We start from the raw sequence: 27,379 nt of genomic DNA, 5'->3' as shown, positions 1-27,379 counted from the left end.
GCATTTACTGGGAGTTACTTTGGTCCTTGGGGAGTTGGCAACCCTTTGGATTTTGCTGGCTGGAACCCACCCTGAGCTCATCCACTGATGGGCTGCCTGTGTCTCAAATGCTGACCATTATTCTCCCTACAGCATCAGCATCCCATTGCCAGGACACCCTTCCAGATGCATAAAAATTGCTGGGGTGTTGATGTCTTATTTTAATATCTTTGGAAGAAAAGAATTGTAAAGTATGAGCATTGCAACATTTTAAAATAGGCTTTTATGATTCAGCAGCATCTAAGGAAAAAACTATATCGTTGATTCCTGATTGTTCTTCAACAACAGTTTAAAATTTACTGCTTTGTTGTCAAAGAAATATTTTCAAATAACATCTGTATATTTCTTTTTATATCTCTGGAACTGAAGCAAGGAACCCAAAACCAAAAGCACTTTGAGCTAGTTTTAAATATGAAACATGAAATTTGGCATTAGCATCTAGTATGACATTTTCCCTATAGTAAATGCTCGGAAAGCATACATAAAATATAATTGAAAAATTATCCAAAATAGTGGCCCTAGAGTTTAGCAGTATTAAAGATGTATTTGGAAAGATAAAAAGAGGAAACTTAAACCTATATTGAGTACAGTTGACCCTTGAATAATATTTTTGTTTGGTTTATTTGATGAGTTTGAATTGCTAAATGATATTGAGTTAGTTTAAAATTTAATTTCCCAAAATATTTCCTTTTTGTTTCTTTGTTGTGTTTTGTTTTGAGACAGGGTCTTGCTTTTTCACCCAGGTTGGAGGGGTTAGTGGCCCTGACCTCCCTATGCAGTCAAAAATCGGCATATAACTTTTGACTGCCCAAAAATTTAACTGTTAATAGCCTACTGTTGACAGCAACTGTTTATGTTACTGATAACATAAACAGTTGTCTGGGCATGGTGACTCCTGCCTGTAATCCCAGCACTTTGGGAGGCTGAGTCAGGAGGATCCTTTGAAGCCAGGAGTTTGAGATCAGCCTGGGTAACATAGTGAGACCCTGTCTCTACAAAAAAATTAAAAATTAGCTAGGCATGGTGGCACTCACCTGTAGCCTTAGCTACTCAGGAGGCTGAGGTAAAAGGATCACTTGAGCCCAGGCATCCAAGTCTGTAGTGAGCTAGGATAGTGCCACTGCATTCTCCATTCCAGCCTGGGTGACACAGCAAGACCCTGTCTCAAAAAAAAAAAAAAAAAAAAAAAAATTAGCAGCTGACTAATTGTAGTTATATGTATTATATACTGAATTCTTACAATAAAGTAGGCTAAAGAAAAGAAAATGTAAAGAAAATCATAAGGAAGAAAAAATAGATTTACTGTTCCCTACATGGAAGTGGATCATCATAAACGTCTTTATCCTTACTCTCTCCACATTAAGTAGGCAAAGGAGAAGGAGAAAGAGGTGGAGTAGGACTTACTGTCTCAGGGGCGACAGCAGTGGAAGAAACTTTGCATGGAAGTGAATCTGTGCAGCTCAAACCTGTATTGTCAACTGCAGTTATTTCTAAGTCTGGGAACAACAACAAAAAATGTTATCATGTACATAAAAGCTCTTAAGTATCCTACACAATATTATGTCTCTGGATACTAATTCAGTGTTGGATACTAATTCAGTATTCTGGATACTAATTCAGTAAAATTCTGGATACTAATTCAGTAAAAGACAAGGTGAATGTAGTATTTATTGCAGTAAGCTACGATCATGTCACTGTACTCCAACCTGTGTGACAAAGCGAGACCCTGTCTTCAAACAAAACACAATAAAGAAACAAACAGTAAATATGTTTGGAAATTAAATCTTAAAATAACTCAATATCATTTAGTAACTCAAAGATTAAATAACACACGGCTGATGAGCAACCTGGGATTCCAGTAGATGCAGTATGGATGAAGAACATGTGATCTAAGTCACTGTACGAAACTGCATCATATAAACGAAACAAAACACAGGGTGAACTCATTTCCCCTCTCTGGTTCCATCTCTCTCATGTTTGTCAGTTAAACTTCAGGTGTCCTCACAGCCTATCCACTCTTAAATGTTATTAACTGTGTCAACTCAAAACTTTCTGGCTTCTGTGCCTAATAATCTACCAAAACCACTCCCACCAAGACCACCAATGACTTCACAGAACAGTGTGGCAATAGGACGGGCTTTGGAATCCTCCAGGCCTGAATTTATATCCCAGCAAGTTATTTAACATCTCTAATCTTCAGTTTTACCTCATGCAATTGTTGAGAGATCAAATGAGATAACAGATGTGAAACAACTGGCACATTTTCACTTGAAATCAGAATAATAGTAATGATATTATTGACCATTAAGCAACATTTGATATTAACTATTCTCCCTTTCTTGAAACCATCTGCACCTTTGGCTTTTAGGAATCCACTTTGCTCTGGCATTCTCCTAATTTTCTAGAAAGTTATTGATCTATTTCATAATTTTATCATCATTTGCTTAAATCCCAAATATTGATATTCCCCAAAGGCTTATTTTTGACACTTTTCCCTTCTTGCTTGAGATCAATGATTCTTAATTTATGTGTGTAGGGAAAGAGGGCAGAGGGGAATTGAGGGATCCTTTCAGAATTACTAGCAGAGTTTTTTCAGACTACGTATCTTCTATCCCTGACCCACAGACGATTCTGATATATCCCCTTTAGGGTATAATATAGTATATTTTAACTTGTTGTGATAATTTGTCTTTCTAAATTTATAAAGCCTTAGCGTTTCTTTGATTTTTTTTTTTTTTTTTTTTGCACACATAAATGCACATCTAAAAATCCTTGGTGATAAATGTGGAGGAAGTTGTTCTCTTCATCTCTTCACATTTCTTTCTAGGGTCATAAAATAGGTACTCCCACCAAATCTTGCCTTTCAAGAAGTACCAGTGACCTCCCTTCAATACTTACCCTTCCTTGGGGAAGTTCTGGGGAAAAAGCTGCCATGATTCTCTCCACCCTTTTACTTCCCAAAAGAAGAGAGATTTATTTAATAGGAAAATTGGGGAGAAGTTGATATCTATTGTCCCAAGTTTCTTTACTGGACAAGCTAATATATTAAAGATCATTGCCTATGACTGATCTTATTTCTTGGAGTTAATTGTTCCCTTCTCTCTCCCTCCCTTCTCTCTCTCTCTCTGTTCTAGGCTCTTGTGCACCTGTGCATGCTTAGACACACACACACACACACACACACACATTGAGAGAAAGAGAGAGAGAGAGAGGTATGTGTGGAGAGAGAGAGACCAGATGTGTGCATGCACAGAGGAAAAACCACGTGAGGACACAATGAGAAGGCAGCCACTTGCAAGACAAGCAAAGAGACTCAGAAGATAACTAACCTGCCAGCATCTTTTCCTTTGACTTTCAGCGTCCACGACTGTGATAAAATAAATTTCTGTTGTTTACCCAATCTGTGGTGTTTTGTTACGGCAACCCCAGCAAACTGATATAAGACTGTTATGAAGATTAAAAGTTAATAGATATAAAGTGCCTGGCAATATGCATTTCTTATTGCTTCCCTCAAAATTCAGTTTTTGTATATCTTTAATTCTTAGAGCTCACTTCCTTCTTCTATGTAATTAGATTTACTAGTTTACTATTTTTCTTTTCTGGTAGCTTGTAAGCCTCCAAAAGAATGAGGTACCATGTTGGCCTGTTCAAATATAAAAGTGATTGGAACATATTAAGGACTAAATAAATATTTATTAAATTAATGAAGGCCTCATGACCAACGTAGGTGCTCTGCCAAATTATTTTTGCTAAACATGGGCCAATTGATTTGAGCATTTCTTCTTTCCCACTTGTCACTGAATTCATGTTCCATTTACTTAAAAAAACAAATTATATTTAAGGATACAATATAGATTACAGAACCGAATCTTATCTTTTTACTGACCTTACAGAAATATGTTGAATAAGAAATGAAGGAAATAGTTACAAAGAATATGATGACAGAATGTTCGGGTAAAGATAGAAAACACATCTAAGTGGCTTCAATAACAAACAGCCTCACAGGAAGGAAAGCACATTGGCTCTAGGTATTATCCTTCCTACTCTCTAGCGGGGATAGTTTTTACCTTGAGAACAGTGGCACATTTAGCATAAGAATAGGGGTCATCTTGTAAATTTGTTTGAGTTCTTTGTAGGTTCTAGATATTAGGCCTTTGTCAGATGAGTAGATTGCAAAAATTTTCTCCCATTCTGTAGGTTGCCTGTTCACTCTGATGGTAGTTTCTTTTGCTGTGCAGAAGCTCTTCAGTTTAATTAGATCCCATTTGTCAATTTTGGCTTTTGTTGCCATTGCTTTTGGTGTTTTAGACATGAAGTCCTTGCCCATGCCTATGACCTGAATGGTATTACCTAGGTTTTCTTCTAGGGATTTTATGGTATTAGGTCTAACATTTAAGTCTCTAATCCATCTGGAATTAATTTTCGTATAAGGAGTAAGGAAAGGGAAAAAAACAAACAACCCCATCAAAAAGTGGGCAAAGGATATGAACAGACATTTTTCAAAAGAAGACATTCATACAGCCAACAGATACATGAAAAAATGCTCATCATCACTGGCCATCAGAGAAATGCAAATCAAAACCACAATGAGATACCATCTCACACCAGTTAGAATGGCAATCATTAAAAAGTCAGGAAACAACAGGTGCTGGAGAGGATGTGGAGAAATAGGAACACTTTTACACTGTTGGTGGGACTGTAAACTAGTTCAACCATTATGGAAAACAGTATGGCGATTCCTCAAGGATCTAGAACTAGAAGTACCATATGACCCAGCCATCCCATTACTGGGTATATACCTAAAGGATTATAAATCATGCTGCTATAAAGACACATGCACACGTATGTTTATTGCGGCACTATTCACAATAGCAAAGACTTGGAATCAACCCAAATGTCCATCAGTGACAGACTGGATTAAGAAAATGTGGCACATATACACCATGGAATACTATGCAGCCATAAAAAAGGATGAGTTTGTGTCCTTTGTAGGGACATGGATGCAGCTGGAAACCATCATTCTCAGCAAACTATCGCAAGAACAGAAAACCAAACACCGCATGTTCTCACTCATAGGTGGGAACTGAACAATGAGATCACTTGGACTCGGGAAGGGGAACATCACACACCAGGGCCTATCATGGGGAGGGGGAAGGAGAGGGATTGCATTGGGAGTTATACCTGATGTAAATGACGAGTTGATGGGTGCTGACGAGTTGATAGGTGCGGCACACCAACATGGCACAAGTATACATATGTAACAAACCTGCACGTTATGCACATGTACCCTAGAACTTTAAGTATGATAATAATAATAAAAAGAAAAAAAAAAGAATAGGGGTCATCTATGACTCATGAGTTTGATGTACTGGGGCCAAAGCCACCCAGAAAACATCCCCAATCTGGTCGTAGAACCATAGGCTCCATTTATTAACCTTGTACATATCAATAGTTAAGCCCTAGAGCTTACATTATGGGATAGGCCCTCTAGAGATCCCACTGAGATTTATGTTCCTGAGCATGAAGTAGGAAGAAGATGAAAAGCATGATTTACTTTGATGGAAGCAGTGTGTTCTGTTCCTCCTGTTTTATATTGTACTTGAGTATGTGCTGGTGCCCAAGAGGTAGCAAGAATAGTATCTGCAGATTGGGCAATGCAGCCAGGACTTCAAGTAACAAATAAGGTTCAATTGGGAAAAAAAGCAACGTAACCTATTGAGGGAAAAATAATCCATACGCTATTAATAAGACAAAGACTGTAACTAGCAAAGACAGGAGCATAATTAGGCCTTCAAAACATCAGTATAGGGTATTATTTGGTCAAAAGAATCGATAAAACACCAGTCATTTCTCAGGAAGGAAGGAAATTATGAAACAGGCAGATTGTCTAGCTTAGTTTCTTTAGTATCCACCTTGTCTCTAAGGCATTCAAAAGAAGTCCTGGGATAAGAAACTTTAAAGATGACTTAACGAATCTGGAGAGGATCAAAGGAGAATACTAAAGTAACATAGGAGATAAAGTTGCTTCTATAGGAGCAAATACTTACAGCTGTTTAGTCTAAACAGATGAAATAAGGTAAAATCAAAGAGCATAATATGATGATGGATGCAGATAGGACACTAGTAAACTTCTTCACCAGACCACCAAGTTTTAGAATAGGAAGAGACAGCCTCATGGAACATTATTACTGTGAAAGGAAAATATCTTGGGCCCCCAAAATCACTAAGCTAAAGGGAAAATTCAAGCTGAGAACTGCTTAGGGCAAACCTACCTCCCATTCTATTCAAAGTCATCCCTCTGCTCACTGAGATAAATGCATCTCTCATTGCCTTCTTTGGAAAGGCTAATCAGAAACTCAAAAGAATGTAACTGTTCGTCTCCCGGCTACCTGTGCCCTGAAGCCCATCCCCACTTTGAGTTGTCCAGCTTTTGCTTCAAGTTGTCCCGCCTTTCCAGACCAAATCAATGTTCATTTTACATATGTCGATTGATGTCTCCTGTCTCCCTAAAATGTATAAAACCAAGCTATGCTCTGACCATCTCGGGCACATGTTGTCAGGACTGCCAGGGGCTGTATCATAGGTGCATGTCCTCAACCTTGGCAAAATAAACTTTCTAAATTAACTGAGACCTGTCTCAGATTTTCAGGATTTACATCTGACAAATCTCCTAGCAGTGCTTCATGCCAACACGAGCTAACTTTATGACTCAAAACAATAGGACAATTTGCTGAGGTCTGGGAGCATCGCCTTCAGAGAATCCCTTCTCTCCCCAAATTTGGTCGAGATCTAAAGTATATTTTGCTGTACAACTCCTTTTTTTGAAGTTTTACTTGCTTCCAACCAGGAAGACAAGATTTCCTGTTTCCATGACGATGACCACGGAAGGCAGATAACTCCTTTATAGAGTGTGAGCTCGCTCCCAGCAGGGAAGATGAGTTTGAGTTTTTTCCTGCTTCTAAAATGGCAGAAAGCATTCTTCAGCCTGAGAGCCATCCCTATGTAAGCAGCTGAATGGGGGTTTTTGTCTTGGCTAAAGTTTAACAACCAGCTGATTTTAATTTCTCCTTACCATTACAGCACTCGGTGATCATATTGTTGGAGTTCTGTTGTTGTTGTTGTTGTTTGTTCTGGTTTTTCTCCCATCAGGTTTGATCAACTCTACCTGACTTGATCAAATAAGAGTAAGAATTCAAAATTATAGGTAACAAGGTTTCTCTAATCTGGCCAAAATTCCATACAGCTGCAAAAGAAAAAAAAACAGAAAACAAAAAAGCACACATTCAGTTTTTATGTTTGCTTCCTGCAATACCAAAAAAATCTAGAGAAGGCTTCTAATGACTTGAACCCCTTTAAAGAATTCAGAACAAAGGTGCCACTCACCCCTTTGGGGGTGTTCTATTTTCTTTATGGAGTTTTAAGAGCCATGGGCAGATTCTTCTTTGGTCTAAAGCTCCGTTCTCCTGTATTGCATGACCTGACCTCCATGGTTTTGAGAATACCAGAGATAACCTTGCACTGTGACAGGATTTGACCTTGGTGGTGTGTATAATGTCAAATGAGAGCTACAAATTTACAAGTGGCTGAATACAGTTTACAGGACAGTCTTGGCTGTCGTTTTTTCTTTTTCTCCTACGAAGTTGTTTGTTTAAGGATCCTAATTCCAGTTTGGCGATGCATTCTAAAAGGTTTTCTTTATTGCTTTTTCTCCCAAAATAATCTCAATTCGGTTTGTCTGTGTGCATTTGCATGAGGAACTGAACTGTTGTTTTCATAGATAAATGAGAGACAAAGTTTTCTCAGCTCTGAAGAGAAAGGGCCTCCCAACCGAAAGGCACCCATGGGTGACAGGGGCTCTCATGAGAGTGTCTGAGGGGTTGACCACTATGATGACGTGAAGTGGCCCTGCAGGAAAATCTCCAACAAAAATTAATTTTAAAAATAGCTCATCCAGGAAACACATATAAGGCTGATTACCCGGCATTTTGAGCCCTCTCAGAGGTCTGAAAAGAGAGAGAAACTGAGACACATAAGCGGGTGGAAACAATTCAGAGGTGACACACTATGGAGTCCTGCCTACAAGCAGCATGCATCAATCCACCACACAAAAACCCCAGGTCACGGCTCAGTTCCTCCTTTTAAGACCAAAAACAAAAAACAAAAAAAAAAGCAAAAAAAAAAAAAAAAAGGCAGGAAACAGATAATCTAAGAATTAGGAGAAAACAAGGAGAATGACCTGCTTTCAAGCACTCTGTAGGTTTTATGGCACTTCTACTTGCCAGAGTAAAATGGAAGTAATATGGTCTTTGTGTACATTTACATTAATGAAAAAGTGCCCTGAGGTCAACCTGCAAACTATAGAGTTCCTGGGTTCCCTTTATCTCTATTTTCATTTCGGCCTGTTTTAAATCTGCTGTTACATTTCTACTGAGATAAAAACAACTGTTTGGATCTAACAGGTATTTTTAAAAATGTTTTTATTTTTGCAAGCTGGCTAATGTGTATGTATCAAAAGGCTAGAGTACTGAAGCAAAAGCTATAGAATCTTTGTGTGTGTATGTGTATATGTATATGTGTATGTGTATATATTTGAGGGCCTTTATAATAGACTTCTATAACCTTATGTTTAATTGGCCATTAAATTCGTTTTAATTTTCCTATAGCTCACCAGACTTTCTCTTCATACCTTATGATGTAAATTTTATTATCTGATTTTCACCAGAGTTGTTTCCTTTAATATGCAAATTTAAGGCTATTTAGCTGACAATGGCCTAGGGTAAGGTTTTTTTTCAAAAGAAAAAAAAAGAAGTCTTTCTGAATCTATAAGATGTACTTCTACTGGCATGCCTAATACCTCTATGTATGTGCTGTGTACACAATATTTCACTACTAAAAATATATAAAAGTGCTCTAATTAATTGGCTTAAAAAATAAAAGCATTAAAATCAGATACCAAAAAAAGACTAGTAAAATGCTTTTTCAAGTTCACATGACTTAAGTAAAATCTTTAATAAATAAGCTGGCTTTAAAATTATTGGTAAAATAATACTAGAAATGTCTTAAGAATTTGGCAGTATACATTTTTGTTAGCATTTATTAGTCAAGCAATTTTATACTTATCCCTGACAAGTACTCTAAGGTGTCAAAATTTGTCATAGAGATTACAAAACTATAAATCCAGGCCAAAACAGAATGATCTTTGCTTGTGTAATCTTTAATTAAATAAGACAATAATGTTGGTTTATTAAAAATAGCTACATCTTGAATTTAATAAGATCATAACTTTTAATCTTGTGGCTTTAAGTGGTCTAGTCCACAGGCGGTAAAGTTTACTATAGTCTGTTTTTAAAGCTAAACAATAAATTCCTCCCAAAGTTAGTTCAGTCTACACCAAGGAATGAGCAAGGATAGCTTGAAGGTTAAAAGCAAGATGGAGTCAGCTAAGTCAAATTTTCTTCACTGTCTCAGTTATAATTTTGCAATGACGGATCCATAACTGAAATGATAACTATCACAGTTTTCATAAACACTCTAGGTAAACATTTAAATGAAATAATTAGGTAAATGTAATAGGATAAATATTTGTATACAAACTTGTTATAATTTAGAATCTAAAGTTAAATTAAATAAAAGATATGTTGTTATTTGGGTATTTTCCAATAAAAACATATTTGTAGGAAAACATTCTTTTAAAAAAAGATGTGTCCTTTAAAAAAGAAGGTGAACAATTTTTATCTAATTCAAAGCTTATTTAAAAGTCATGTATAAAACAGGGTAAAAGGAACCATGAAATAAAAAAGATGTAAAGAAAGTTATAAAAATAAGTAGGTTTTTCTTGGTAAGAAAGCTTAACGAGAAATAATTTCATATACAAAAGAATCTTGTATGGTAAATTTAGTCCTAGAGTAAAATGATTGCTTATTTAAGAAAGAGGGATGTTCAGAACAAACCAGACAGTTCAAGCATGTCATGAAAGGTATGTGTAAGTTACAGTAAGAGGATTTATTTTTTAAAAACCCCAAAGTTTTAAATAATCAAGTTGTCATATTATTATTAATATGGTTTGGTTTTCTTAGGAAAAAAACTGAAATTAATATTTTTTTTAGTTAAGGTTATTACATCTATGTATCTCTCTGTATGTGCTTTTAAAGTACTTGTGAAATTGAGTTACAGGGCTTTGACTCCTGTCTAAAAAGAACACAAAGTCCTGCTAAATTTTAAACACTGATGGTAATTAAAGCCCCATTTTCAGGTCTGGTAGAAGACGCCAATCAAAATAAACTGCTTTCCTGAAACACAGACAGAAATTAAAGCTATTCAAGTCTTCAAGTCCCAGGGACTATCAAGGAAGAGGTGAGAGTGTGACACTGTAAGGGCCAACATTGAGAGATAAAGTAAGTTCAGTTTCTCTACGAATAAATAATTAATATCAAAGGCATACTTATGCAATACCAGCATATAGGCCCATTTCAGATTAACAAGGTTTTCTTGAAGCATTTACCACCTCCTAAATAAAAGTTATGAAAGGCTTATGGAAGTTATATCTTATGGTTAAGATTCAAATTTTACAGATTGTTTATAAAATTTGGGAAAATAAATCTAATTGGCTTCATATTGTTTTTATTAGGGCTTTATTGTTTGGAAAATTCAGTCTCCTCTCTCAAAGAATGAAGGTTTTTTCTTTTTTTTTGGACCTTAGGGAACCTAATATCTTTTTTTTTGAAATTCTTGAGTTATCATTTTGGTCAAATGAATGATTTATTGTACAATTACCTGTGACATCAAGTTTTTAAACCTTTGATATTTGACAAACTTTCCAAAATCAAATTATAACTTATGTCTTTTTCTGACCTTTAGGTTCCCTAAAGTCCAAAAATGATATAATTTGGCTTATTTGGTATACAAATTACACAGGAAACATTGTTAAATATGAAATGGCATTTGTTTTTGTTTAGGCTGTATTTGTATAAATATGTTACTGCTATATGTTCCAAAATCATGGGAAACTTCTGTATTTCTGATATGACTGTGTATTATCAGTAATAATTATAATAGTGTACATTATCAGTGATAATTTTAATTGTTATATTAAATTATTGTGTGCCACAGAAGAAACAAATTTCCTTGTCAATTGTATCTTTGACTATGACTGCCATAAAACCTTTCGTCATCCATGGACAATTGTTGTCTTGTTTTGTTCCTCCTTAGAAGGTGGTTTTATAATCAGCTATAAAACTCTAACAGGTGTCCTTAAAAGCAGGTTTCTGATAACTTTGGAGATTGTGACATTACAATAGAGGAAAAAACTTTCAATACTCTCATGCAGGGCTGACATATTCATGAATATCAAGGAGAAGAGGAGTAAACTGCATGAACTGAACAAGTAATCTTTTTAACTTTTTGGTTAAAATATTGCTGATTCTTTGTTTCTCAGAGTCAAAACTTTTAAGCTGTTTACAGCTTTTAATAATTGAGTAAGTTATACTCCTGTGAACAAAATGTAGAGCATATTTCTTTCTCTCTACCTGATTCCTTCAAAATTTGGAACCTATTTGTGAGTATTCTTAACTTATGACAATATAGTTATTTGCATAAGTGTAATAAGTTTTCCCTTGGGAAAACTGGCCTCATACCTTTGTCTATATAGTTCCTGTACATGTTTTCTGACCTGTGGCAAGGAAGGAATGTCACTTGCTAACAGGCCCAGGAGCCCTAAGTTTATCTTGGAACCTCAGGAGGAGAGGATCGTTGAACTCATAGGTATTTAATGGCACAAATCCATGGCCTGGCTCAGCTTTAGAAAGTTTCATCTGGGACTCCTTCTAAGGAACACAGTTCCATCAAATCCAATTTAAAAGCCTATGTAAGGCCAGCTACAGTGGCTTACACCTGTAATCCCAGCATTTTAGGAGGCTGAGACAGGTGGATTACTGGAGGTCAGGAGTTTGAGACCAGCCTGGCCAACATAGTGAAACCCTGCCTCTACCAAAAATACAAAAATTAACCAGGTGTGGTGGAGTACAACTGTAAGCCTGGCTACTCAGGAGGTGAGGCATGAGAATAGTTTGAACCCGGGAGGCAGAGGTTGCAGTGAGCCAGGATCACCCCACTGCACTCCAGTCTGGGTGAGAGAGGGAGACTCCATCTCAAATAAATAAATTAAATAAAAGCCTATGTAAAAAATAATTATTCTCGCTGCACTGTATACAAATAATTAGACTCAGTATAATAAAACAAACCAGTCCTACCGTGATTTGTCTTTAGTAAAAATGGGAAACTGGAGAGAGAAAACTTACATTTCAAAAACTATAGTACACCTGTTGTTAGATTCTAATCTTGCCTAATATTTTTCCATTTTTATTATTTTCTACCATTTGGACCGAATTCTAATTTTTCTTGGCTACAACTCTTCAATATAGCATTTTTCATTTTTTTCGCCTGCTTTTTTCCCCCATTTTTCCTAATTTGCAGTCACTGAAAACTAAGCTGTGCTTTTGAAAAGCCCTGTGAACTGAAGCTAGACAGCTTAAACTTCAGAAGAAAAAAACAGCAACCTATTTACTTACATAAACCACTTTCATACCTACCTACTAATGTATAGACTTCAGAGTAATGTGGCCTATATCAATTATCCAGGATTGTTCTTTTGTTTGTTGTTTTTTTTCTCCCTTCCTCTCTGTATTTTCTCTTCATAGAACATGAGACTTCACAACCTTCTAAAAATGACCTTTCCTAATAACTCAGGACTTACGTGTCTAGCAATAAACCACCTAGCCATGAGAGATCAGACAAAACTTGGAACCAGAGGCTCATTTTCTTCTAAAATGCTTTCTCCAAAAGATTTTTAGAAAGAAAAGGGGGGAAATGTGAAAGGAAAATATCTTGGGCCCCCAAAAGCCCTAAGCTATAGGGAAAATTCAAGCTGGGAACTGCTTAGGGTCAACCTGCTTCCCTTCTGTTCAAAGTCATCCTTCTGCTCACTGAGATAAATGCATATCTGATTGCCCCCTTTGAAAAGGCTAATCAGAAACTCAAAAGAATGAAACCATTTGTCTCTCACCAACGTGTGCCCTGAAGCCTGTCCCCACTTCGAGTTATCCCACCTTTGCTTCCAGTTGTCCCGCCTTTCTGGATCAAATTAATGTTCATTTTACATATGTCGATTGATGTCTTATGTCTCCCTAAAATGTACAAAACCAAGCTATGCTCTGACCATCTCAGGCACATGTTGTTGGGACTTCCTGAGGCTGTGTCACATGTGTGTGTCCTCAACCTTGGCAAAATAAACTTTCTAAATTAGCTGAGACCTGTCTCAGAGCTTTGGGGTTCACATTACTGTGCAGGAACTGAGAGATCATTCTAATCTAATACCCTTTTTTAAAATTAAGAAATTGAGACCCAGAGAAGGGAGGTGACTTTCACAAGGATGCCCTGTTGATTATAGCAAAGCTGAGATTAGGCTTTTGTGTCTCCATCCATCTATCCCAACTCTATTCAGAGGCCTCATATGGCACTCTGGCTGATAAGTGATGGTTAATATATAATCCCTTTCACTCTTGTTCCATTCATTCTCCAGACAACAGATGAAGTAACTTATTCTAGGGTGAAAAGAGCAATAACTATATATGCCTTACCACATCCACAGTGTTTGGATTTCCACTGATCAGTCCTGGAAGGGACAAGTCCCAAATTAAAGAATCAAATGTCTACATCACTGCTATCGGATATGGCAGATAATGAGAGCCAGGGACATTTTCCTGGACTTTCTAAAATTGTATGACCTAGATACCAATGAGTTCTCCAATATCTGATCATAAGTGACCCATCCAAATATTTTCAATGATTAGTGATGACCTCACTAGTACATCAATTATCAAGCAGAAAATTGCCAACATGTTTTAACTAGAAGCATATCAAAGGATCCTTTTGATTCTGAAAATCACCTATAAGTGATCCTTTGCCTTCTCAACGTAACTATTTTTTTAAAACACTAATATCTATGAAAAAAAACTTAATATCTTGATGTAATTTGGTTTCTCAGCTGAAAATTGTATCCTTAATTAAGGCTGCCTAGAGATTTAGGCCACTAGGTCATTGAAAAGGGTAAGCTTCATAACTAAAAATGAAGGAAGAGCCTGGAAATGTGGTCAATGACATGACTCAAGAGAAATAATCTATTTCTTAATTTTTTTCTCAATTTCTGAGACTCTTCTTACTGTTGGCAAAGCCACTGTAGCCCTAGAAGCAAAAGCTGTTGTTGCTCTGTCTTTCCTGGAATCAATGCTTGCCTTTAATTCCCCTTTACAGATTCACCTCTAAGAATGCTCTCTGAATGCTCCTGGGATGGATGAAATGGAGGGAGGGAAGAAGATTGGTACTACTTCTAAAGCAGAGTTTACAATTCAAGCTCTAAATGAGAGAAAATAAATAAACTTAAGTAAATGCAAGCACAAGTTGAGGCACATCCAGTAGTGAACTCTAACTTTGCATTTAAAGGGAGAAAGATCTGCAGATAAATGAGCTCAAAAATCCCTGGAGCTGATGGTAAAGAGAATCTTGGCAGCATCTCACTTTATCAAGCAGGGCTTGAGAAAATTATCCATTACAGATAAGCTTCTTTACCTCGATGACAGTCATATAGCCAAGCTTACTGAGCAAAATTTCAAGAAAATACAATTTTTTCCCAATAATGTAAAAATAAAACAGGAATGCCTACACTCACTACTACTCATCATATATCTAAGCACACAATGTTAGAGGTGATTGCAAGGGATCATCTCTCATCTGTCCTCTCTACTGAAATCATCCCAAAGTCGAGAAGATCCTTTACTTATTTGTTTGTTTGTTTATTATTTTTTGAGACAGGGTCTCATTCTGTCACCCAGGCTGGAGTGCAGTGGCACAAACACAGACCACTGCAAAGACCTCCCCTGGCTCAAGTGATCCTTCCACCTCAGCCTCTCGAGTAGCTGGTACTACAGGTGAGTGCCACCAGGCCTGTCTAATTTTTGTAAAGACAGGTTTTCGCCATATTACCCAGGCTGGTCTTGAACTCCAGGGCTCAGGTGATACACTCTCCTTGGCCTCCCGAAGTGCTGGGATTACAGGATCCTTTCCTTTAAAATATCCTGGGGCTTTATCAATAACTCTGAAAAACTTTATGAATTTTCTTGAACTGTGGACTTAAACATTCTTGTTTAATTTGGAGTTTATGAGTAAATATATTAAAAAATAGTTCACCAGAAAACTATCCTATGAAAGCGTTGCTACTGCCAGAAAACTTTAAAATCATGAAGGGGAAGCAAATCATGTAATGTTACTATCTTTAATGGGAACAAAATGTAGTTAAGATTGCAACAGAATGTTCCATAAAATGCACACATGGTGTGATAAGCACTTATTAAGTGCTTGATAAATATTTGTTGAATGAATGATTAATGCTTTGCCTTATGGGAAGAAAGTGCCACTTAATGATAACAATATGCATGTTTGAAAGTAGAAAATTAGAAGAAACAACCAAATATCAATATATGTTGAAATAGTACTATTAAACATGCAGTTGGTATATTACCTCTTGCTTATGATAATTAATACAATTAAATAAGGCATGGAACCTTCATAAGAAGGTTTTAGAGAGATCTTCAGATTTGGATAACTTTGTTGTTAAGACTTTGAGATACAGATAAAAGCAGCAGAACTAGTTTTCCTGCTCATTTGGCATAAAACAATAAGTTTTAATAGATTTTAATTGGTCTAAAGGGCTCTCCTCCAAAGGACCACCTACCCACCAACTTACAAATGAAGTTCCTTATCATGAGGAGCAGGTGATGTAATGAGAAAAGCTCAGAGTTTGTATTCCAACACACTTAGGCACAAATCATGGCACTAACGTTTATAGTTGCAAATGACCAAGGGCAAATGTGTTTTCTTTCCTGAAAAACTGAGATAATAATACATACCTTTCAGAACTCTTGTGAGGATTAGTGGTAATATATGTAAAATTCCTAATAAATAAGTATTAAATAAATAATAGCTATTATCAAAATTTTAAAAAATAATTTTAAAATGAGAAAATGTTTAAAAATAAGACAAAATTATGGAATAATCATTGGCTTAAAATAATAACACTCAGGACTACAATTCTTGATATAAAACATAATCTAGAATCTGAAAGAATCTTTTCTACTCATTATACTGTAAATGAAAAGAGTCAAACTCTGTAAAATATTGGATGAGATTTATTTTGAGCCAAATGTGAGTGACCGGTGGCCCATGACATAGCCCCAGGAGATCCTGAGAACATGTGCCCAAGGTAGTTGGGCTATAGCTTGGTTTTATATTTTAGGGAGACATCTAAGATGTACATTGGTTTGGTCCAGAAAGGCAGGACAATTGGAAGATGGGGTGGGGGACTTTTAGGTCATAGGTGGATTCAAAGATTTTCTAATTGGCAATGGGTTGGTTGAAAGAGTTATTATCTGAAGGCCTGGGATGAATAGAAATAAATGCCTGGGTTAAGATAAGGGGTTGTGGAAACACAGGTTTTATCATGCAGATGCAGCCTCCTTGTAGCAGACTTGAGAGCTCTTATTAAGCCTAAAAAGATGCCAGACTCTTAGTTAAGTCTCTCTTGGATGAGAGGAAAGACTTGGAGAGGAAGGGAGATTCTATACAGGATGAAGCCTTTGCCTACAAGAGACAGCTTTGCAAAACCGTTTCCAGTTGTGTCCAAGAAATATATTTTGGGGTAAAATACCTTTATTTCTTTTTGGGCCTGCTCTCCGTCATGTGACGCTTATACTTGATGTCTTATTGCTACAAAAAGCCTGTCTTGTCAGTCTTACGATCTCTGTTTTAGTGTTAATGCTGGTCAGTTGTGTCTGGATTCCAAAGAGAAGATGGTATAATGAGGCATGTCTCATCCTCACCCCTTCCCATCATGGCCTGAACTAGATTTTCAGGTTTACTTCAGAATCCATTGGCCCAGAGGGGGTTCCATCAGTTGGTTGTGGGGCTTAGAACTTTATTTCTGGTTTATAACACTGTTTTTTCTTTTTCCACTTGTATTAAAAATTCAAGCTTACAAAAATATTGAAAGTAGTACAATGAATACCTGTATATCCTTCACCTAGATTCAGGAATTGATATTTTACCACATTTAGAATCTCTCTCTCTCTCTCTCTCTCTCTACACACACACACACACACACACACGTGTATATATATATACACCTCTGGAAATAAGTTGAAAATATTACAATAACAACTCACTCCTAAATACTTCAGCATGCCTTTCCTAAGAATAAAGACATTCAATGAACTCATTTATTTAAGACACCAACCAGGAAAATAAATATAAACAAGTTGTTAATCATCATACACTAAACTCATTTTCTTGAGTTGGAAATCTCTGCACTTTTCTTACTACCAATCCGCAATTGGTGGACCATGGACTCTAATAAAGGCCTACTGAAGGCTTATAAAGTAAAATGTTCTGTGCAATAAGTAGTTTGAAAATGACCTATTTTATATAAGTTAGAGTTTTATCATCAGCAATAGCATTCATGAAAAGTGCTTTACTATAGCAATATAACTGTGAAAAGACATAGATGACTGTGAAGATGCATTGAAGACCTGAAGCCTGGCTTTCTGAACATCTTATGCACTGCTGACCTTCCCCTAGTCTTTGCTCTGTATGGTCTCTACAGAATACTGCTATGCTGGAATAGCACCACCACACAATATCCCTCACCCCTGGTACAGAGAGGCACTTTCACAACATTGTTCTTTCCTGTCTGCCTTGTCTCTGTATTCAAACTTTTCTTCTACTTTTATTTTATTTTATTTTATTTTATTTTATTTTATTTTATTTTATTTATTTTAGAGACAGGGTCTTGCTCTGTCTTCCAGGCTGGAGTTCATTAGCGCAATCATTGTTCACTGCAGCCTTGACCTTCCAAGCTCAAGCAATCCTCCCAGCTCAGCCTCTCAAGTAGCTGGGACTACAGGTACACATCACCACACCTGGCTAATTGTTTTTATTTTTTGTAGAGACAAGGTTTCCCTATGTTTCCCAGGCTCGTCTTGAACTTTCAGGCCCAAGTGATCCTCCCACTTCAACCTCCCAAAGTGCTAGGACTACAGGCATGAGCCACTGCAACCAGTTTCTTCTACCTTTATTGCTGCACATTTCAGTCAATTCTACCCGAGGCAACTTTTAAACATGTAAACTCACTTTGATTAATAATTTCCTCTCCTTTGAATTTACTCACTTCCAGCTTTTGTTCAACTCTCACAAAAAGATCTCACTGCTTCTTGGTATCCTAGCTTCCTCTTTTGCTTCTCTTTTTTTTATTGTGAAACAAAACAACCCCAGTCACTACTAATGAACTAGTTAACCTTGAGCAAATTACTTGAAGACTCCTGGACCTCAATTTTCCCTCCTGGTGACCTGGGATAATTGAGTTCCATTTCCAAAGGCAGTATTGAGAGTCAGGTCAGCTTGTATGAGGATAAGTAGGTGGATTCTGGCCTCAATCTGCCTGAGTGGATATTTCTGCTTCTTAATTACTAGTTTGACGGCTGTAAGTTACTTAGCTTATCATGCCTCAGTTTCCTCATTTGTAAAGCAGATGTGTTAATAAGAGTACCTGCCACATAATGCTGAGTTAATATTTATACCCAGTAACCCTGCCTGTGACTGAAAAAATATATAACTTTTTAAATTGATGTGAAAATACACCCACATCAAGGAACAAACACCAGAAACTCTGAGATAAGAGTGAATAATAAAGAACCAATGGGATTAAATGTCTAAAAGTATTGAGCATGTTTAAAATGTTTTATCAGAATAGATGACTATAAATGCCTCCCACTACCTACTGAGAGATAAAAATAAAATCCTAAGCTCCTTCCCCACCACACACCCACTGACTGAACAGACTCCCTCTTGGCTAAGGGGACACTGGAGAAACCTTCAAAGTGCATTCCTGGCCATGATGCAGAGGGTAGTAGAACAGCCCTCCTCCCTTGCTAACCGCCGTTAGGCTTTCTTCCATAAGGCTAAACAGAAACCGGTTCTCTCTAAAGACTCACTGCGTGGCTGTTTTCAACCAACTACCTGATGCTGCCTTTCTCTTTTGAGATTTCAACAAAACAATCCACCAGCCTTCACTAGCGCTAGGAGACCACTGACCACAGAGTGGCTCTAGCCAGTCTATGGAGGCTGCACACTGAGACTTTCTGTGTTCTGTGCTTCACCTTTTGATACCAGAGGCCCAAAATCTCCACCCATGGATCATGCTAATGCTGCCATTTTTTGTGCATGCTACTCATGACTGGATGAAGCTCAATTGGACATGTGCATGTTTCGCCTATCATAAATATTAATGGATCTTCCTAGAGTTTCATAAATATGGCTATTCAGCTACCATGCTCAGCACAAATTCCTATCCTTTTTGCTCCTCCTGTGAAGTGCAGTTTCTGGCTTCTGGCCAGGGGCTACTCTTCCCAGCCTATCAGAATGGCCACTCTGCAGACTGCAGCCCTTTATGAGAAATAAAGTTCTTCTTTCCAAATTTGTGAACCTTGTCATGTTCTAGTTGACACTGTTTTCTTCTCATCCTCTAATCAAACCTGTCATCAAAAAGTTCATTAATCCGGGCAGGGTGGTATGACCACCCAAAGGCTTCACCTTGCCCACTGCTTCCAGCCAATTCATGAAGACAGGTGAATTGCAATAGAGAAAGAGTAATTCATGCAGAGCTGGCTTTGTGGGATGCCAGAGTTTTATTATTAGCCAAATCAGTCTTTCTGAGCATTTGGGGAGCAGAGTTTTTAAGGACAATTTGGTGGGTGGGAGAAACCAGTGAGCCAGGAATGCTGATTGGTCAGGGATGAAATAATAGGAAGTAGAAGCTGCTTCTTGTATTGAGTCAGTCCCTGAATGGGGGCCACAAGGTCAGATGATCCAGTTAATCAATCTGGGTCGTGCCAGATGATCCATCAAGTGCAGGGTCTGCAAAATTTCTCAAGGACTGATCTTAGCAGCAGTTTAGGGAGGGTCAGATTCTTGCTCCAGCTGCATGACTCCTAAACCATAATTTCTAATCTTGTGGCTAATGTTAGTCCTACAAAGGCAATCTAGTCCCCAGGCAAGAAGGTCTGCTTCGGGAAAGTGCTGTTATCGTCTTTGTTTTAAACTATAAGTTTCTCTAAAAGTTAGTTCAGTGTGTGCCCAGGAATGAACAAGGACAGCTTGGAGGTTAGAAGCAAGATGGAGTCAATTAAGATAGATCTCTTTCATGGTCTCAGTCACAATTTTTCAAAGGCAGTTTCAGTGGTTCACACCTGTAATCCCAGTATTTTGGGAGGTGGAGGTGGGAGGTGCCCAGGAGTTTGAGATCAGCCTGGGCAACATAGAGAGACCCTATCTCTATCAGAAAATAGTAAATAAATAAATAAATAAATAAGCAAACCAAGCATGGTGTCACATGCCTGTAGTCCCAGCTACTCAGGAGACTGAGGTGAGGTGAGACTTCCTGAGCCCAGGAAGTCAAGGCTATGATCGTGCTACTGCATTCCAGCCTGATGACAGAGCAAGATTCTGTCCCCAAAAAGAAAAAAGGAAAAAAATGTTTATTAAAATTCTCAATGTATTTTTAAAAATTACTGTCATTGTAATAGTTTAATTTTTAAAAATGTCATTATGTGTTATACCAGGTGCATCTGGGAGGAAATTCACTTGGGGCAGACATGGTTGGGGCTTAACCACAGTATCTATTATCTCTAGGTTCTCATTTTGTGAAAGTATGCATTTCCAAAATTAACAACAAGACCCTCATACAAATATTAGTGAGCATACATCAAAGATGTATGCTTAATGAGGGAAATAGAAGAATGGTAAAGTTGGTTCAAAAGAAGAAAGGAGAGACTAGTATATACAAGTCAATGAAAGAAAGAATGCTGAAAAAAGATTGCTAAATCAGATTTTTAAAATACTGATTAATACCTGTCAGGGCAATAAAACCATAACTTTTGGACTTTATCTCTTCTACTGGAAAGATAATATTTGTTTCTCTACGAGACAAAAATAATATACAAACCAACAGTCTTTGAGAGAGCAATGTCTAACTTTACAGTCTGAGCTCCTGTTAACAGTAAAGAGTAAATTTGGCCAGGCACAGTGGCTCATGCCTGTGATCCCAGCACTTTGGAAGGCTGAAGCAGGGAGATCACTTGAGGTTAGGTATTCAAGACTACCCTGGCCAACATGGTGAAACCCTATCTCTACTTAAAAAATACAAAAAATTAGCCAGGCTTGGTGGCACACACATGTAGTCCCAGCTATTCGAGAGGCTGAGGCATGAGAATCCCTTGAACACAGGAGGTGGAAGCTGCAGTGAGCTGAGCTCGCGCCACTGCACTCCAGCCTAGGCAACACAGTGAGCCTCCAACTCTCCAACTCAAAAAAAAAAAAAAAAAAAGAAAGAAAGAAATTAACAAAAGTTGCAACCTCTAAATGCTCTCATGCAGGCTGATTAGTATGACAGTGTAAGCACATTCAGTGACATTTTTGCCTTATCTTTAAGTCATGGCTAATTTATCTCAGATTTTTGAACAATTTATAAATACCTCTTCATAAGAGAATCCATCCAAAAATTGAGAGTCTTCTATACAAATGAAGTAGGTAAGCATGGCCAATGACTTTGAGTTTTGTATTTGGGAAGACAGTGTATACACATATACAACGCCCAATGCTGTTTACAAACGTATGTTTTTAAAAGTTTAGTTTGATGTATGAATAAGTAGTTGGAATCAGTTCTAACTTAATGCAAGTAATCAGAAAAACTATAAACATGATTTCTATACTTAAAACATTAAACATCAACTTTTTAAAGAAAGTACATAGCTTCAAAGTGCATACCATGTACTATACATTTTAAACTATGTATTTAGTTTTATTAAATTCAGAGTTAATTCCAAAAATTATCTCAGTTTAAATTCAGCGCTTATGCAAAGTCACTAATTTTGAAGTATCCTCTTCTGCCTCCTCCATACATATAGAATAGAAGCACCAGAAAAGCATGACTTTTTCTTTGAAGAGAGAAAATTCATATGCAAGCATAGTGTATGAAAATATATGTATTCCACAGGAATTCTTTTTTTTTTAGTTTTACCAAAAGCAATAGTTTTGCAATTATACATTCCAATATTATAATACCGTGCAAGTGAAATGAGCAATTCTAGTTTTGGAGAAACTTTCTTTCAAATTCCTTTAAAACATGGCCATGTCTTCTTTCTTTTTTCTTTTTAATCTGTACTTAAATAAAAACAAAATCTGAAATGTTTGCAAAAGACTACCACACACAGTTTACCTTACTAAACTGTAGGAAATGTAGCCTTGAGTTAAACCTTTTGAAGAAAAGATTTCATACATACCAATGAGGAAACACAAAGACAACAATGGTGAAAAGGCTAAGGGTGTGAACAGAAAACTAAAAAGAAGAGCTACTGCTCAGAGGACTGAAGGACTTAAGGACTCCAAGTCACTGGCACTCAAGAAAAGCAAATTAAAACAAATATTATTCATCTTAATTAGCATGTTGGGTGTTTTTTGTTGTTGTTGTTGTTGCTTTTTTGTTTTATACAGAGTCTCACTCTGTTGCCCAGGCTAGAGTGCAGTAGGGTAATCTCGGCTCACTGCAACCTCCACCTCCCAGATTCAAGCAATTCTCCTGCCTCAGTCTCCCGAGTAGCTGGGACTATGGGCGCATACCACCATGCCCGGCCCATTTTTGTATTTTTAGTAGAGACGGGGTTCCACCATGTTGGCCAGGCTGGAGGCTAGAAACCTCTAATCAATGTGTCTGCCGGGACATGCTCCCTCTAAAGGTACTAGGACAAGATCCTCTTTTGTTTCTTTCTGCATCTGGTGTTTACTGGCAATCCTTGCCTTAAATTTAGCCTAAAGCTGCCTCTTTACATATTTTAAGTTTAAAAGCACCTTTGCAAAGATTATGGCAGTAAAAGAAGTCTGACACAGGCCAGGCATGGTGGCTAACGCCTGTAATCCCAGCACTTTGGGAGGCCGAGGCAGGCAGATCACGAGGTCAGGAGATTGAGACCATCCTGGCTAACACGGTGAAACCCCATCTCTACTAAAAATACAAGAAATTAGCTGGGTGTGGTGGTGGGCGCCTGTAGTCCCAGCTACTCCGAGGCTGAGGCAGGAGAATGAACCCAGGAGGCGGAGCTTGCAGTTAGCCAAGATTGCGCCACTGCACTCCAGCCTGGGTGACAGAGCCAGACTCCACCTCAGGAAAAAAAAAAAAAAGAAGTCTGACATGGCTGACTCCATCTTGCTTCTAACTTCTAAGTGGTCTCTGCTTATTCCTGGATGTAGGCCAAGCTAACTGTGGGAGGAATTTAGTTTATAGTTTAACTTTGAAATGAGGATGACAATAGGCCTTCTCTAAAAGTGGCCCCCTCCTTGATCCAGGACTGAAACCACCTTTATAAGACTAATGAAAGGCCACAAGATTAGGATTATGAGAGGGGCCTGAGTTCTGCTAAAATGTAGGCAAAGTTTCTATAATTTGTTACTGCTCAGGAGTCATGTGGCCACAGGTCACAAGATTTGTGATTTTCCCAATTGCTGCTATAGACAACATTATTACTGTAGAACCTAAGATTGCTTTTTTGGGATGTTTTGCAGGCTGACTCTGCCTGAACCCATGACTTGCAACTCAACCAGTCTTGTGGCCCCCACCCAGAGGTGGACTCAACATGAGGACTGCTTTCTGCACCTCTATGAGTTCATCTCCAACCAATCAGTAGCATCCATTCCCTATCCCCCACCCACCAGATTGTCCATAAAAACCCTAGCCTCTGAGTTCTTAGACTGATTTGAATGATAACTCTAGTTCTCCCATATGCCTGGGCTTGTGTCAATTAAACTCTGTCTCTACTGCAATGGCCATGGTCTCAGTGAATTGGTTTTTGAGTGTATAGCAGTGTAGCAAGCAGGAAGAACTCATTAGGTGACTGCAAGTTCAGCCTAAAGGTTTCTCCATACATAGTGAACTGTGGCTAACTGTATGTGTAAACAGACTGTAACTTACTCTTGCAACAGTCACAGAGATTTAGCACATCACTGGTAGCCAACTGTTCAAACCCTGTTTAAATAAGACAAATGCCAAGTTATAGCCAATCCAGCTGTTTCTGTACCTCACTTCCAGTTTCTGTAGGTCACTTTCCTTTTTCTGTCCATAAATCCTCTCCAACCACACGGTAGTGTGGTGCTGGAGTGTCTCTGAGCTTGTTCTGGTTGAAGGGGTGGGACTGCCTAATTCACAAATCATTATTTGCCCAAACAAACCATATTACATTTAATTTGTCTAAAGTTTTTCTTTCAACACTTAGCATTTTTTGGCTTGCAGCGGCATCACTCCAATTCCTGCCTCCCTCTTCATACAGTGTTCTTTCGTCTGTGCATGTGTGTCTCTGTGTCCACATTTCCCTCTTCTTACAAGTCCACCAGTCATTGAATTAGACACCACCCTAATTGAGTATGACTTCAGTGTAACTTGATTGCATCTACAAAGGTCCTATTTCTAAGTAAGGTCATATTCTGAAGTTCCAGGGAGACACAACTTTGTGCTATTCAACTTATATAATTAACAAGAATTTTTACTTAATGATCTGTCCACTGTTTGGAATCTAACAGCGTTCATCTGTCACACTACATCCAATCAGCAGTAGCCTGACATTTTCGCCTTCTGAATCTGACTTTTCCTCACCATCACCTCTCTGTCTGTCTCTACTTTCTCTCCTCCACACCACACCAGGACGACCCTTCGAAACCTCAATCATGGAATGTCACCCCTTTGCTCAAAATCTCTCTAGAGCTTCCCATCACACTTAGAATGAAGTACAAAGATTGTGCCAGGTCTTACAAGGCCTTACATACTCCAGGCCCTGGGTCCTTCTGTGACCCCATTTCTAACCCACTTCACTTTGTTCACTCTTCTCAGGTAACTCTGACTTTTACGTAGATTCTCTGTGTTACCACCTCCCATCACTTGCACTTGCTGTTTCCTGTCTGGAATTTTCTCCCTCAACACCTTATCATGGCTGGCTAATTCACTGTGTCCAGATCTCTGCTCAAATACCACTTCTTCCATAAGTTCTTCCTTTTAGTGAGTTATAGGTATGCAGTACTGGAACATATGCAGGAGTACAACCTAAATAGGAAACGAAGCACTACCTGATTAAACCAGACCAACAGGCTTTAACCCCTCCAAATTTGGTGTTTCTAGTAAACTGTATTGGAGAATGCAGTTTAGATCTGAAGCAGAAGTGAGACTTCCTAGTCTCTTTCCTCTGAACTGAAGGCAGCTGATTCCATAGCCTGGGCCCAATATGAATTGTTCACCCAGTTGCAGGAAGTTGTATCCGAGTCAGAGAACAGTGGTTCTCTCTTCTATGTGGGTGGGCCCGCCAGGTATAAATACCACTCAGCCATACCATACACAGTAGAGCCACTTGTGCCTGGATGCAGAAAGTAAACTAAGTGTGGCATATCCTCAAGCTTGAACTATAAAGCATAAAAAGCCTACCCAACATTCAATATGCATCAGTGAATGTCAAGTTCTAAGTTACCAGAATTACCATCTCCTCTGTGAGAGAGTATTATAGGTTGAATTGTGCCCCACCAAAAAATATGTTTAAGTACTAAACCCAAGTACCTACGTATGTGATCTTCTTTGGAAATAAGGTCTTTGAAGATGTAATCAATGTAAGATGAGATTGGCCTAGCGCACTGACTCACGCCTGCAATCCCAGCACTTTGGGAGGCTGAGGCAGGTGGATCATGAGGTCGAGATCGAGACCATCCTGGCCAACATGGTGAAACCCAATAGCTACTAAAAATACAAAAAATCAGCTGGGCGTGGTGGCATGCACCTGTAGTCCCAGCTACTCGGGAGGCTGAGGCAGGAGGATTGCTTGAACCCGGGAGGCAGAGGTTGCAATGAGCTGAGATCACGCCACTGCACTCTAGCCTGACGACAGAGCAAGACTCCATCTCAAAAAACAAAGAAAAAAACAATGTAAGATGAAATCATACTGGATTAGTGTGTACCCTAGTGCAATGACTTGTGTGCTTATAAGAAGAGACTCATTAGGACACAGAAACACACAAGTGGGCAAAAGACCATGTGAAGACAGAGGCAGAGATTGGTATGATACAGCTGCAAAGCCAGGAAAGAATGCCAACTGCCGGCACCCACCAGAAGCTAGGAAGAGGCAATGAAGGATTCTTTCCTAGAGTCTTCAGAAGAAAGCGTGGTGCTACCACACCTTGATTACAGAATACTAGCCTCAAGAACTATGAAATAGTAGTTATGAAATAATAAGGCACCCAGTATGTAGTACTTTATTATGGCAATCCTAAGAAACTAATGCAGGGTTGAAAAAGGCATGGATTGGAGAGAAGATATGTAAGTGTTCCTTCCCTTCCAACTCTCTCCCAACTGGGGAAAAGATGTTTTTGTAGAAGTTTTATTAAATCTATTGGTAGAAGCAGAAATGCAGGAGAAAAACAGAGAAGTTCTCACTCTTCAATATTTTATTTCTTCTTATCCCATTGGGTGAAATAGCCAAGCCTATGTTTGGGCATATATTTCCCTTGGGGAGACCAGCTGAGCATGTGGGCCAGCCTGCCCCACCTTCATGAGCCTGCTTATGTCTGTTCCCCTGTGTCTTCCTTACTCAGTGAACTGGGGAGTTTAGCACTGGACTCCAGTGATCGTTGAAATAGGTCAGAAAGAGATAGAAATGAGCTGATTCTACAGATATGGTACAACCTAAACCAAAAAATCGTTTTCTATTTCCTATTTCAAAATATACCCAGCCATTAACCTTAAAATACTCACCAGAGATTGGTTATGAAATAACATCCTCAGCCCAGCCTTGAAATGAACGTTTCACTTCCATTATTAAATCCCAGAAAGAAATTAAAGTCCAAAAGTAAAGTTTCTGTCCGTTTTTCAAATTTAAGTTTAAAGAAATTGTAACTCAATTTTGTTTCCTTTCTAATTCTGTTTTCACCTCAGTCTCAGCATCGGGATCTACCTGGTGCCTATGGCCAGGACTACCTTCTCCTGGAATGGCTTAGTTCCTCAGTCATTTTAAGAGTTGATTTAATTCAACATAGTCTCATGTGTCCTACTGGTGAGAGAACAACTCAGGAGGTTTTGGATCTGGGTTCCTCCAGGGAAGTCATTCTAGTTTGTTTCTTGTGATCTTGTCTCTTTTATTATTAGCAGTAGTTGTATTGT

Source organism: Chlorocebus sabaeus, chromosome 11, assembly GCF_047675955.1.
Source record: "Chlorocebus sabaeus isolate Y175 chromosome 11, mChlSab1.0.hap1, whole genome shotgun sequence".
Classification (NCBI taxonomy): Eukaryota; Metazoa; Chordata; class Mammalia; order Primates; family Cercopithecidae; genus Chlorocebus; species Chlorocebus sabaeus.
The sequence above is the reverse complement of the archived record's forward strand: the minus strand, read 5'-3'. Positions refer to the sequence as shown.